The 14550-nt window shown below is 37.9% G+C and overlaps 1 pseudogene; it reads left to right on the top strand.

The window, feature by feature from the left end:
- Positions 1–2474: 2474 nt before the first annotated feature.
- LOC139740026 (endoglucanase 1-like) lies at positions 2475–13088 on the top strand (annotated as a pseudogene).
- Positions 13089–14550: the final 1462 nt, after the last annotated feature.

The following is a 14550-nucleotide window of genomic DNA, read 5'->3' as shown; positions in this document are numbered from 1 at the left end:
TAGACCCCATGACTCAAATGAATGAGTGGACGCAGGATTGTAGTTCACTTGACTTTATTGGTGTCAGTAAATCGACACACACACAAAAAAATGCAAGAAACAGGAAAACAATCATAAGTTTGTATTCAACATCTCATTTCTTAATAAGTTGATCCCCCCTTTTTTTTTTGCCATGCAAGAGCACTTCCCAAAATGTGAAACTATATGAATACAGGGTGTATATATTTTGCTAAATCCCAAAAATGTAATTACTTTCGATGCAGATCAAGATAGAAGCTATGATGCAAATTGCAATAACTTGTCTTCAAAACTCGTGATTACCAAGCACGTTCAACAAAGAGCGAGTTGTAAACAACTCCTGTTTCACAACAACTGTCTAATGAGCTGTAATAAACTCACAATAAAGCTAGTAGTCTTCAATAAGATATTTTCATCACTTTCTCAATTTCCATTTCCCGTCACTAGCGCGATGATGTACAGCGCATAGACAATTATATTTGGTTTAGTGATTAGTTCGCGTAATTTTATGCACCTACTGATGAAGCATTTCACATAGCAGCTAATAACTAAGTACATTATGTGGATCATAGGAGAAACTGCACAGGCACGAGCATATCTAGCAAACCTGGTATTACTCCTGGGTCAAAGTGCGGTAGAGCATAATACGCATGGGCTTCGGATTGGATCACCATGCTGGACACAGGATTTGACATCTTTTGGAACAAAACAAAATTCTTGCAGCAACATTTTGGAACAAAACTCAGTCTTCGTTGCCTGATTTCTTCTATTCTCCCAAGAATTTCACTTTTTCTTGAAGACGGAATTTACTGCATGAAAGTACTAAAATGAATACGTTTCGGTCAAAGAGCGAAATCCGATATAAATGGATGTGGTATCTTATGAAAATGGAACTCTTCATATAAACGTATATGAAGGTAACTGATAGATAACTCGTAATGTAAACATAGATAACTCGTAATGTTTTTGAAGTTTGCATTGCGATTTAAATGAAGAGGGGTTTGAGGTAACATGTGAATGAAGTCCTTGAGTCGACTGTTGTTTGGGGGTATAGAAGACTCAAGAAAGAGGAAAGGGAAGACGGGAAGTGACATATAGAGAGTGTGTATGTCACTAATGGAGACGAGAGGATATCAAGAAGATATATCTATAGATGGAGAATTAGTTAAGCGTTTGGGAGATGAACTATAGAAAGGTGAAAAGAAGGGGAGGACATAGTTTAAAATCATGGAGATAAAAAGACAAGTAATGTCTCCATACTAATGTTTGTAAAATTTAGCTGTGTACATTAAATCTGAGATCAGGCTTTCAAATCCGAATTTGAGCGTTCAATAGATATTAATGTACATTATTTTGTACAAGTTTACAGTATTTTCCTTTTTGTATATGCTTTCCGTTTCACTTCCACGCCATTATTTTTTTCTTCTCAAATTTGTCTTATTTCTTTGTACTTTTCAAAGATATCGATGAATGTGACAGCAATCCGTGTCTGAACGGAGGAACTTGTACGGACGAAGTCAACATGTACTCATGCCAGTGTCTGCCGGGTTATAACGGGTCAAACTGTCAGACAGGTTTAGTCAAGATTCGAAAAGTAATAAATAAACTATATAGTCTGTTAACAAGATTATGATGCAAATATTACCTTCGAACTGTCCTTTAATCTCAACTCTAGGATCAGTGGGATATATACATTTAACACATATGTATGTAAAAAAAAAATAAAAAAAAAATATATATATATATATATATATATGTAAATGAATTATATACAGCAAATATGAACATAAATCTAGATTTCATTTAATATGCCTTGTCCGCCTTGTACTACTTAACATAACAATGTCGGAATTTCGGAGCTTGGGTATTTGTTCCATGTTCATCGTGTCACTGCCGGCAACCACGGACAGCCTGGTGTTAGTGTCGCTACCCGGAAAGCAGTAGATGACAGGTTCGAGGCCCACTGGTTCCTTTTTTACGACATGTTTGTTAATTTACAGATCAGCAGTTGCGATCTTATATGCAATTTGTAGAGGGAGACAAAGTGAAGAAACTCGCACCTAAAACCCATTTTCTTTGCTCAAAGTTTTCACTATTTATCACTTGTTTCTGGTCAGTTTTCCCTTTCTTTGTTTCAATATATATATATATATATATATATATATATATATATATATATATATATATATATATATATATAGAAAGAGAGAGAGAGAGAGAGAGAGAGAGAGAGAGAGAGAGAGAGACGTACTCGGAGGGGAAATCCAGGTTGACAGGGTATTCATCGTTCTTTGAGATTCACTCCTCTCGGAGTAAGTTCACTTTAAATATCAGAGTTCAGTCTTCTTTCGGGTCCATTTGCATCATGTTTCTTATTCTTATTCAACTTTTATTTCGACTCACTTCATTTTATTATCGCTGTACAGATATCAATGAGTGTGACAGCGATCCATGTCAGAACGGAGGAACGTGTCTGGATGAAGTCAGCATGTTCTCATGTACGTGTTTACCTGGATACAACGGGACGAACTGCCAGGCTGGTGAGTAAAGATTCGTAAATCAGTTCAATCGACTTTCAATATTCATATATATATATATATATATATATATATATATATCTATATATATATATATATATACATATCTATATATATATATATATATATATATTATATATATACACATATACGTGACATACAGTGAGAGAGATAGATTGATTGAATCAACCGGGCAGTCAAAGTGTGAATGGAATAATCAATCATCATAGATATTGAATTAAAAGGGAAAAATAGAAAAGAACCAATTCGTAGCAAATCGCAGACTGGAAGGAAAAATATCCTATACAATTAATGACAACCTCTTAAGTAAACGCAACAACCCAATGTGTAAATCATGGATCTCTGATCCTAAAAAACCGAAATGGGTACATGCGGATTGCCAAAAAGCTACAACAAAACTTTTTTTTTTTTAAAGCAGGGTGATTTTGGAGCAAATCCTGTCTATTTAACCTGTGCAAGGGTTTTTAGTTGTTGTTGCTCCGGGCAACGCAATTAAGACGAGGTGAAGAGGTATCCTCGATCCTCGTGATTATCAACCGATGGAGCGTGTGTCTATTCTGCACTTCTAGATTCCGAGAATGTGGCGGGCCCTGACTGGTTGGGAATTCACCCTAAAGGCTGCAAAATTGTGCACAAAAAAGTCATAATGCAGGGCTCCACACTAACCTTTTTTTTTTTTTTTGGGGGGGGGGGGGGGGGTGGCCCGATGGGGCCACCAAAATCATCAATTTCAAATTGTTGGTGGCCCGAGAGAAAAATTTGGTGGCCCGAAAAAAAACAAACAAAACATTAACTCACTGCATGCATTTATGCATTTCCGGCGCAAAAAGTTACGAATTTATTGACATACTTAAAAAAAAAAAAATATGCCTTTTTTGAAATTTGGTGGCCCGACTTTCATTTTTGGTGGCCCCGGGCCACCGGGCCACCGTTAGTGTCGAGCCCTGGCATAATGCCTCTATGCGCTTAAAAAAATGAAAAGAATATACAAAAACATACAATTCCAATTACAGTGATGGTACCGAGTTTCATGTTTGCTTACAGTTGGTTTTTTTTTTATTTTAGTTTTCGTTATCTATTTACTTCAAAGTAACATCAGCCTTTAACTACAGCGAGGTTCTGCATAAGTCGATCCTTTTCTATGAAGCCCAACGATCAGGAAAACTCCCCAATGACAACCGAATCCCCTTATCGAGGCGATTCGGCTTTGGATGACATGGGGAATGACGGCGAGGATTTGACTGGAGGCTGGTATACCGGTACGAACCGTCTCAGCTTCATTTGGATTTCAAATCGATCTCATATGATTTCGTTTTGTTTTAGATTAATCGTATATCAGTTTTAACATAATGTTCATTTCAATCGTATATCACTGCCATTGCCATTCTCTTCGACTCTAGTCTGTTTTGATATATTACTTCAATTAGAACTTTATGTAATTTCCGTTTTCCTCTGTATAACCTCTTCTTTAGCGAATCTGACTGTCATATTGAGAGGTAAAGTGATAGTGTGGACATGATATCCGTCGTTTTATTTGTTGTCTTTATCAGACCATATACATATACGTGTTATGTGTTTGTAAATCAATCACAATTATCATACTATAGTATTAATAAATACTTATATCAGCGTCTCAAGTGTTTATGTTTACAGGTTACAACTCCCTTACCTCTGAATATAAATAAACGTATCGTATAGTATACAGTTTGTATGAATGTTTATATATATATATATATATATATATATATATATATATAGAGAGAGAGAGAGAGAGAGAGAGAGAGAGAGATGTATGTTTATTATATTTGTAGCCCGCGTGTTGGTACCAGTATAGAAAAAAGATGACGAATTATGGTAGTGATGCATTTTAGTCCAGCAGTGCTATTTATTAAGACCAAATGTTTGATGAATACATACGTCTTCCTCAAGGTCGACAGGACAATTATGAAAACAGACGAGATGACTCTATTCTCTAGGTAGTCATCGGAATGTTTATGGCAACGCGCGTGTGGTATCTAAGTAGAGGCATTGTGACGCTAATAAGACGCGCACAATGCCTTAGATACCACTTAGATATAACACGCGCGTTGCCATAAGCATCCCTATGACTACCACTTGTGTATCATTATAATAGAGAATAATTATAGAGTCATCTCGTTTATTTTCATAATTGTCAATTTGTCAACCCTGAGGAAGAAGTGTGTATTCGTCGATAATTTGGTCTAAATAAATAGCACTGTTGGACTGAAATGTCGTCATCTTTTCTATAATATATATATATATATATATATATATATATATATATATATATATATATATATATATATATATATATATATATATATATATGTATCCATATATATATATATACACCGCTATATGCCTATGTGTAGGTATATGAATGTATGTATGTCCATGACAGATGGGGGTACCGTCAAATTCGGCTTTCCCATGGCATCGTCTGTCACGATACTGGCCTGGGGCATCATTGACTTTGAGACGGCGTACAGACAGGCCGGGGAGTACTACAATGCACTGGACAGTGTCAAGTGGGCCACTGACTATTTCATCAAATGCCACGTCGGCCACAACGAGTTCTACGGGCAGGTGGGAGACATTGATGCGGACCACGCGTGGTGGGGCAGGCCCGAGGAACTCACGATGGCAAGACCCGCGTGGAAGATCACCACGTCAAACCCTGGCTCTGACCTCGCAGGAGAAACAGCGGCGGCTTTGGCGGCAGCATCGATTGTCTTCAGAGACAGCGGTGTGTGGGCGCAGGCTTGGTGTAGTTGTTAATTTTTATTATTTCACGAGCTACCATTTATCATTGAAGGGGATAGCTAGTAACTGATCAGTGGGAATCAGTGGGAATGCTGGGGATGATTGTTCCAATCCTTGTGGGATTCATGTAAGAGTACATTATATATCTATTGTTGTGTGAAAATTATTTGCGTCAGAATGGTCTGTTAGTAGCCATCCCCTTTGAAAAGAAAAGAAAAACTTTTCTTGATCTATCTCTCCGATGTTATGTTCCAGATGAATAAGAGGTTTATCTCGTCCCACGAATGCAGAGAGAGAGGGAGAAAAAAAAATCACCTTCAAAATGATTTTAAAAAAGTACGCTGGAATATCGACCAACAAAAAAATGTTACACACTATATGAGGACGTCGATGTCAAGTGCCGATGTCCACACACCTCTGCACGACTGTATCTACATTTATCTTAATAAATGTTATTTGTGTTGATAATATAGATTGATATTGTAAGGTTTGCCTTTTTAAATCATTAACACAACATTGTTTCCTTGTAATCTTTTCGTTGTTTTCAAACGTATTAAATGGTTGCAGTAAGAAATGCGTTCTTCTCAAAAACATGAAAGTGATTATGATCAAAGAATATATCTAAAAGAGTGACAAAATCTTTACTGTTCATCAGTTTATGCCTGAAGAGCATCAGTAATGTGTGATATATGAGTATTGACCGATTCGGGTTCGTTGAGGGCAGCAGACAATTTGTGGCAGAGCGGGTTGATAGATAGAGTTGCAACACTGGGGTACAAAGGTCATATCAAATAGTTCCCCCTGGTCGTCGATATCGACTAATTATTTCTACAGGGTTTTTACATAGGCGCGCAGTACCATACGGACCCAACGGCAGTGTGAGAGACATTGTTGCTTGCGACGGGAGTGTGACTTGTTGAGAAAAATGTCGTGTTTTTACGGCAATCATGTAAATTTGATGAAGTAGAGAAAGGGGTACTTACTGTCGAAGTCAAGGTAACGGATGCAAACAACCAGAAAGGATGAAATATTTTCAGAGTTGTTTTAACGCTCCTGGCTGATGTTGATGGGAGCACATCAAATTGTAAGGACGGAGTTATCATGTAGTCCCACTCCTTTACAATTGTTGTTGTAATTCGAAATCCCGGGCTGTGGGTCTTTACTGTTGTTATGACGACGAGGGGCAGCTATTAATTTTGCACTCTCGCGCAAAACCCATGCGGGGAGCGCGTAACCCTACTTTGCGCGAGCCACGGAGCAAATAACAATAAATGCATTGTTTGCGTCATAATAGGATACGCGGTTTTCTAAAGTCTTATCGACATCATACGACCAGGGGGAACTATTTTTAGGGATTGACCAATCAGCACGAACTTCCGGTGTCGCAACTCTATCTATCAACCCGCTCTGATTTGTGGCACTGGGCGCAAATTGCGGTGTCCCAGCCTACCCCCCCCCCCCCCCTCCTCTCCCCCACCCCGCGGGCAACATGTTTATCGTGCACTTGTAACAAAGGTTCGCGCACTAAGCAAGCATTCGCGCACTCAGTACGAGACGCCTATTGGTTAAAGCAACCATGCATCAGTTTTTCATTCCGTGCGCGTGCTAATGTAGGGAGAGGGGTGGGGGGGGGGGGGGGGGGTCGGCTGGGACACCGCAGTAATGGCACTGCCCATGCCGATAATACACAAAGCGCGTCACAGAATCGGTCAATACGAGAGAGAACATACCAGTATGCAGTCATCACATTTAGCTTAACTTACCTGACTCAACAGATTTCAATGTCGTTCCAGATCATGACTGTCGACTTGTTTTATTTTACATAATTACTATTCCCAGATTTAAGCTACTCCAATACCCTGTTGTGGCATGCAAGGGAACTGTACAACTTTGCTTACAACTACAGAGGAATCTATTCCGAATCTATGTCAAATCAAACAACTTCTTACAGGTATCTTATTATCATTATGATGTATGGTTAACTTTTACGGAAACTAACGTGTCATTCTTATTTGCTGTAATTTTTTTTTTTCTGGAGGCGCACACAGTTATCAATTATTGTCCCATTGTATCACATGTATTTTTCTTTTCTTTTCTTTTCTTTCTTCTTCTTTTGTTACTGTTAACGTTAATTTTGTTAATGTTATTGTGTTTTCTAGTCTATTTGTATGAGTAGCAAAGTGCGCTTAGAAACGTCAGTATGAAGCGCCATATAAATGCAATTATTATTATTATTATTATTATTATTATGATTGATTTGATTTGATTGATTTGAGTTATTGATTCTTGTATTATTATTTTATGTAGCCGTTCTTATGTTTCGCTTTAATTATTCTAAGTATCAAAAATGTGTAAAATTAAAAGGATATACAAGGATAACATTAGTGCGCAGCGGTTTTTTTTTTTGGGGGGGGGGGGCGGGGGGGTTGTAGGCCGCACTGACTGCGAAACGTGTTTATCTGAATTTAATACTAAATCATCTAAAATAAAGAATTTAATGTATTAGAATAAAACGTCGTATGTGAAAATGAAACTTCAACATAGTTTTAATTTTCCTGAATAAGCTTCAAATATTTTGCATATTACGTGTCCGTATAAAACGTGTTAATGTTATTGAAATTTAGAGCCACTTTATACTTTTAGAAATGGACTCTCACGTCGTGTTGTAGTTGTGATATCAAGTTCCCATATTATCATCATCGGATGCTAGGACGCTATAGGCGCCTAGGCTCCCAAACAAGCACAATAAAACAAACAGACGAAAAACAAATAAACGATCAAAAGCAAGCAATTCAACATCCAGCCACAGTCCATCATACATCCAGTGAGCCCTTTTTTTTTTTTTTTTGTGGAAGATTTCGCTGCATAAACTTGCTCTCACGACTTCCTAAACATATTTTCCTATTCATTATTCAAAAGCATTATAGAGGAATGGTACAGTATTGGTGGAGGTTAAAATTGGGCTTTAACTTTTCTTCTTTTTTTTTTGGGAGATACCAAGAAAACCCTTATGAATAGTACAGAGCACACCCCAAAAACAAAGTTAAACAAAATGATCGTAATAAAATGTGGATCCCACACTTTATTAGGATCACTCTAGCTGTTTTGGATATCTCAGCCATTTAAAAATCAATTTTCATCAAACAAACGTTGATATCCTCATGGAATTCATGCTATTTCATATTTAATGAGAGGTTTCTCACTATCTCATCCCCGGCGGCCCCCCCCCCCCCCCCCAAAAAAAAAAAAAAAAAAAAAAAATAAATAAATAAATAAATAAATAAAAATAAAAGGTCTCAACCAAAACTATACGATCCCTGAAATTATACCTACCCCACAACTCAGGTCCTCGGGCTACTGGGATGAGCTTGCCTTCGCCGCTGCCTGGCTGTACCGCGCTACCGGAGAAGAGAACTACTACAACCAGGCTGAGGATTTTTACTACACACACCTGCCTTCATACCTGTCATGGGCATTCACCTGGGATGACAAGAAGGCCGGAGTTAAGGTACGTATAAACTACCACAGGATATATTCTTGTACAAACTGCAGTTTAGGTATTGTATAGTTTTGGTTGAGACCTAATTTCAGGTTTCTAACTTTTTTTTTTGTGAGATAATGAGAAACCTCATATGAAGTATGAAAGAGCGTGTAATTTCATGAAGAACTCAACGTTAATTTGATGAAAATTGGTTTTGAAATGGCTGAGATATCCAAAACAGAGCGATTCTAATGAAGTGTGGGACCCACCTTTTATTACGATCGCTTTGTTTTACTTTGTTTGGAAAGTTTCCGTTATTCCAAACCCGATTTTCATCAAATAAACTTTGAATTCCTCTTAAAGATATGCTCTATACTATTTCATAAGTGTTTTCTTGGTATCTCGCAAAAAGTTACAAGCCCAATTCTCATCTCCACCAATACTGTACCATCCCTTTAATATCCCGCGGCCATCTCACTCAGTTTATTTGGCGTAGGCTCGTTCCCTTCCTCTGAAAATAACTTCGAAGAGCCAAGGTTTATGAACTCCTTGATCATTCTTCTCGGCTTTTCGCATGCTTTTCCTACGACTCGTTTGAGAAACCTTTCCTAAATCGGGAGCAGTGCTCAGTGCTCATAGCACACCCCCCCCCCCCCCCCTTCCCGGTCTCATTTCATCTTTCGGGTCAGTATTCATTTCAACCCCAATCTGAAACTGTCATTACGATAAATGGAGAGGCTTTGGTGTATGTGTGTATGTGTGTGTGTGTGTGTGTGTGTGTGTGTGTGTGTGTGTGAGAGTGTGTGCGCGTGTGCGTGTGCGTGTGCTTGTTCAAAGTGGGATCTCAAATCTCATAAGGAGCTAACAAAAGACATTGCTTCTTTTTTTTTAACCAGTTTTTCTTAGACTTTCAAAATATCCTATAACCCCCTATTTAGATTTTTCACGAGTCCGAAGAGAAAGGGAGAAAAAAAAAAACACCACTCCAACAGTCAGAAGAAAATTGATTTGTAAAGGTAACATAATGTTTTCAGACGGGAACTGTGCAATTTATGATGTTACGACATTTGAATGCTAGAAAGAAATACTAATTATGGAAATGTTTTGTACGAATTCCTTAGAAAGAAAACACTCAACAACCATTAGGAAACCTGCCAACATGTTTGCTAGTAAAGTCTTCGTGTCAACTGCCTGTTTAGATGGGAAGAATATCCGTGCTCTTCTGTGGGAAGAGTTGCATTACATTGATAACGAAAGTTGGGTTATCAGTACGGAGACTTGATCAGCACATAATAGTCGTGAGTACTCTATACTTCGGGGATTTCAAGACTCTTTTTTTTTTCCTTTTTACTTTTCCTGCTTGTTTCAAACGTGTTCGTCATCTTTGCCGTGTCAGATGCTAATGTACCAAATGAGAAGTGAAGTGAACGCCGGTGAGCCGTACAAATCGGCGATCAAGTCCTACCTCGACAACTGGTTGCCGGGTGGGGGAATCTCGTACACACCCAAGGGTTTGGCCTGGCGCTGGGAGTGGGGATCGCTACGATACACGATAATAGCGATTATTATAATGATAATAATAATAATAATACCAATAATAATAATATTAATAATAACAATTATAATAATGACAATGATAATAATGATAACATTAAAAATACTTATAGTAATAAAAATAATAATACTGACAATAATCATGATGGTAATAAAATTCATTATTGGAAGTAGCAATACTCGCACCTGTAATCAACATTGTGATTCTTTTTTTTTTTCATGTTATGGTGACTTCAGCGAACACTGCATTCCTCGCTGGACTGGCATGCAAATACAATTTTGAAGCCAAGTACTGCAACTTCACCCGCGACCAGATCCAGTACATGCTCGGCTCTAGTGGAAGAAGCTTCGTGGTGGGATTCGGCAACAACCCGCCAACTCAACCGACTCACCGTTCAAGGTAACTGATAGCGATAAATAAGATGCAGATCGGATAAGTAGTATAAATGTTGTTCCAGTAATGGCAGTGACATTAAGATATTGATCATAGCATTTGATAGTACTTCTACTTACAGATCTATGGCTATGAGAATTAAATAGGAATGAAATAATTATGATATTGTACTATACATAAGTAAATGTATAAAGTTACATTATGTCTTAGATTGTAAACGTTATTTATGAATATGCATGTATCCACGACTAATTGTGAAATATCTCTGTATCATTAGAACATTGTATATAATATATTTTCTCACGTGAAAGTCTTCTATCTACCTGTTTATTCAAGTAACATCCTTCATTTGTATGGGTAAATTAGGTAGGCCTATATACATGCATATTGTAGGTTTACTTAATGTTTCATGTATTTCGTATGCTGGTAAAAGACGTTGTAGTATACAGTAGTAAATAGCATTGGAGTACTTTCATTCTCGTTCAGTATTAACATTCAGCATTTCATTCTATGTAAAAAAAAATGTAGCACCTGCTTACCTTACCGACAAGGGACTACATCGTACCACTTTGATTGGAAGAAGATAACAAGAAATATGAAATACAGCGTGATAAATTTAGCAAAATTATTAAAAAGAATATTGAAAACTAGTTTCACTTGAAAGCAAGGTTATATCTAGGTTGATTACTTCAAAGCATGGTATATTATGAAACACTCTATGAGAGAAATGGTCTTGAGAGAAAAGAAAAATCATACAGCTTTAATATTGCCTACTGCGCATAAATAAATGCACACATAATAAACGAAGTTCCACACACATAGACATACCCGAAAAAGGCAAACGATTACAAAAGAAAAAAAAAAGAAGAGTAAAGGAAGGTGAAGACGGAGGGGGGGGGGGGGAAGAGGGGGAGAAACCCTTTAGGGAGATTTAGGCAGGTCCGAATCAACCCTTCTGTCTACTTATTTGGCAGCATTCATGATATACTGCTATATAGAGATAGAGGTGACGTGTAAATGGCGAATGATTCAATAAATCCTTTAAAAATAAAAAAGTGTCTGTCGATATGGGTCTAATGTTTGATTCAGTGTATCAGGGTACTCCCGCAGATTCAAGGCAAGGATTACTTACCACGGTTCTAATCCTGATACTGGCAGGGCTTTAGGTGTAAGAATATATTGACCTAGCCATATTGACTTTGTAATAAAATGATAACGGATATTCAGCTAGGAAGCATATAGAATATTGAAAACATCGAACATTGTGGTCAACCTATGAAAGTTGGAATCTGAGAATGAATACTAAAGAGATATGATGAAAAATACGTAAAACAAGGATGTTTGACGGTAGATCCCAATATCAAAATCGAGTGTAAAGTTTAAGATGAGGGACACGGGTACAAGAAATGACCAGAATATAAAAAAAAAAAAAAAAAATACTCGAGGATGTAGAAAATTCTTCTCAATTGCAGATTTTGAGATCGGATAGTAGACCACATGCTGTAAGCGGATAAACAGTTGAAATTATTGTATTGCTGACAGTATAACATGATTACACAACTTAGACATATTTGTGTCCCCAGAAGAGACTGGGGAAATATTGGAAGACAAAGCATACACCAACGATTTAAGAATGATCTAACAGCCAGTTGCAACGAAGTGAGCGTAAGAATATCAGTTTTTACCGAGCCCCGATGTCTTTAGAGAGGGAAGAATAACAGTCGGCTGGTAGGGAAATTTGCACGCGCAAAGAGCTACTAGGCTCAAGTGCGATTACCATGACAACACCGTACCGCGGGATGGAAAAATGTTCTGAAAAGTTATAAAAGAATTTCAGTGATCTTTCGTGAAGTAATAATGTAGCAAATAATTTCTTATAATTTGCATTCAAAGGATGATAACGATAACAAAACAAACTGCAAGTAATGCGGGGTGATCATTCCAGTATTTTCATTGATACACATACGCACACAATTTTCATATCAAGACACTCACGCAATAATTAACGCATGCATGCGTAATTGAAAGTCCGTTACCCAATTATTATGTCTCTAATAGTTCCCGCTCTATGATTGATTGTACCAGTTCATGCCCGGACCTCCCGGCTTCATGCGGTTGGGGGGAGTTCCATGCCGATGGTCCAAACCCGCAGACCCTGTATGGCGCCCTCGTCGGCGGTCCGGATCAGTGGGACAACTACGTCGATGATCGAGCTGCCTACGAACACAACAACGTCGCCTGCGATTACAATGCCGGTTTCCAGTCTGCGTTAGCGGCATTGAAGGAACTCGGCCTTTAAAGCGCTGGTAGCGCCATGTTGACTCTAAAAATAGTTCGAATCAATTGTGTTCAATGTTTGGTGTTCCACAAAGTAACTTTATGTTGAATTTTTGACGCAGATTTACATACACAACACACAAACACACACACACACACACATTCAATATAGAGAAGCACAGGTCAGTGCAGGTAGTTACAGAGGTTTATTCAAGTCATACAGTAGCAGGGACTGCGGAGCATCTTTTATTTATTTTTTTTTTTGTACAAGTGCGTGAGTGGGGAGGGGGTCAAGGTTTTTCGATTGTTTCCTTTTTTGACGAGTCAAAAGCCCAAAGCCCCCCATCCTCCCCCTCCCCCTCCCCCCACCCCCCCCCCCCCCGGCTCCGCGGCCCCTGTTTAGGCAAGGTATAGCTTGTATGCTCAGCTCAATCCAAAACATCTCGACGTAGGCCTACATAGGCTTTCCTGGCTTCATAGAATTGTGCTAACAAAGAAACTTTGTGCTCATGGAGCAGAAATGAGCAAGCAAGTTCGTAATTAGCTCGTGTGTACATTCGGGGAAAAAAATGACATTTCTTGTTTTTCTCAGTTGGTCAGACACTTCACGCATTGCCAAAGCGACAATGCATAACCTTATCTGACGTAAAGATTTAGGCAAAAATGTTGTGAGGTTTTTAAATATAAAGGCTTTTGTTGTTAATGTGTTTCTCCTCATTTGGATTAACGAACCTTATTTCATGTTCCAATTAACAAATATTTCGTTTAACCTTCGGAGATTCTTGTCATTTACCGAATTGAAAAGCTTCATAATAACAAACCTTTATTAATTATCCGATCGAAATACCATATGAGTATACTAACGAGCCTACGAAATAACGCGTTATAAAGTGTTTGTCTTACTGAACCGTATTCTATGATATTGAATTAAGTCACAAACACCAATTTAAGTTATCTGGACTTTGTGTCTGTCGTTATTACTAAACCTCGGAGTAAAATACCTTGTATCATGTCTGATCAATATAATGGCACAAGTTCTCCTCGGTAATAGTGTGTAACACAAGGATCAAACGCAGATGAATTTCTGCTTAAAGGGACTGAAATGTGAAGCGTTTGCCCTCCGCAGCTTAACTTCATCGATAACAGAAGACAATTCTTTTGTTTTTTTTTCTTAGTCAATTCTTTGTCATATTCAGCTGTCACTGTCTTTGCTGTTAGCAAATATTGCATTGTATACTTTAGATAACAAATTTGGGATCTTAATTTTTACTTCGTGATTACGTTTTTGGTAACTAGATGTACATTCATTGTCAAGGACGTGCACTATATTGCGAATACATGTCAGCGTTACATTTTTGAAATCAGTCAACTCTCAATGCGATCTTGCTTCATGTGTCTTTTAATACGGACTTGGGTTAATAGCTGATCTTCAGTGAAGACATCTAGACTTATAATAGAACATGTTGTGGAAACATCGTCCAATT

The sequence above is a fragment of the Diadema antillarum genome, unplaced genomic scaffold (assembly GCF_040938485.1).
Source record: "Diadema antillarum isolate AM-2024a unplaced genomic scaffold, OU_Dant_1.0 seq00000826_RagTag, whole genome shotgun sequence".
NCBI lineage: Eukaryota > Metazoa > Echinodermata > Echinoidea > Diadematoida > Diadematidae > Diadema > Diadema antillarum.
Note: the sequence above shows the minus strand (reverse complement) of the source record. Positions and strands in the feature narration are given on the sequence as shown.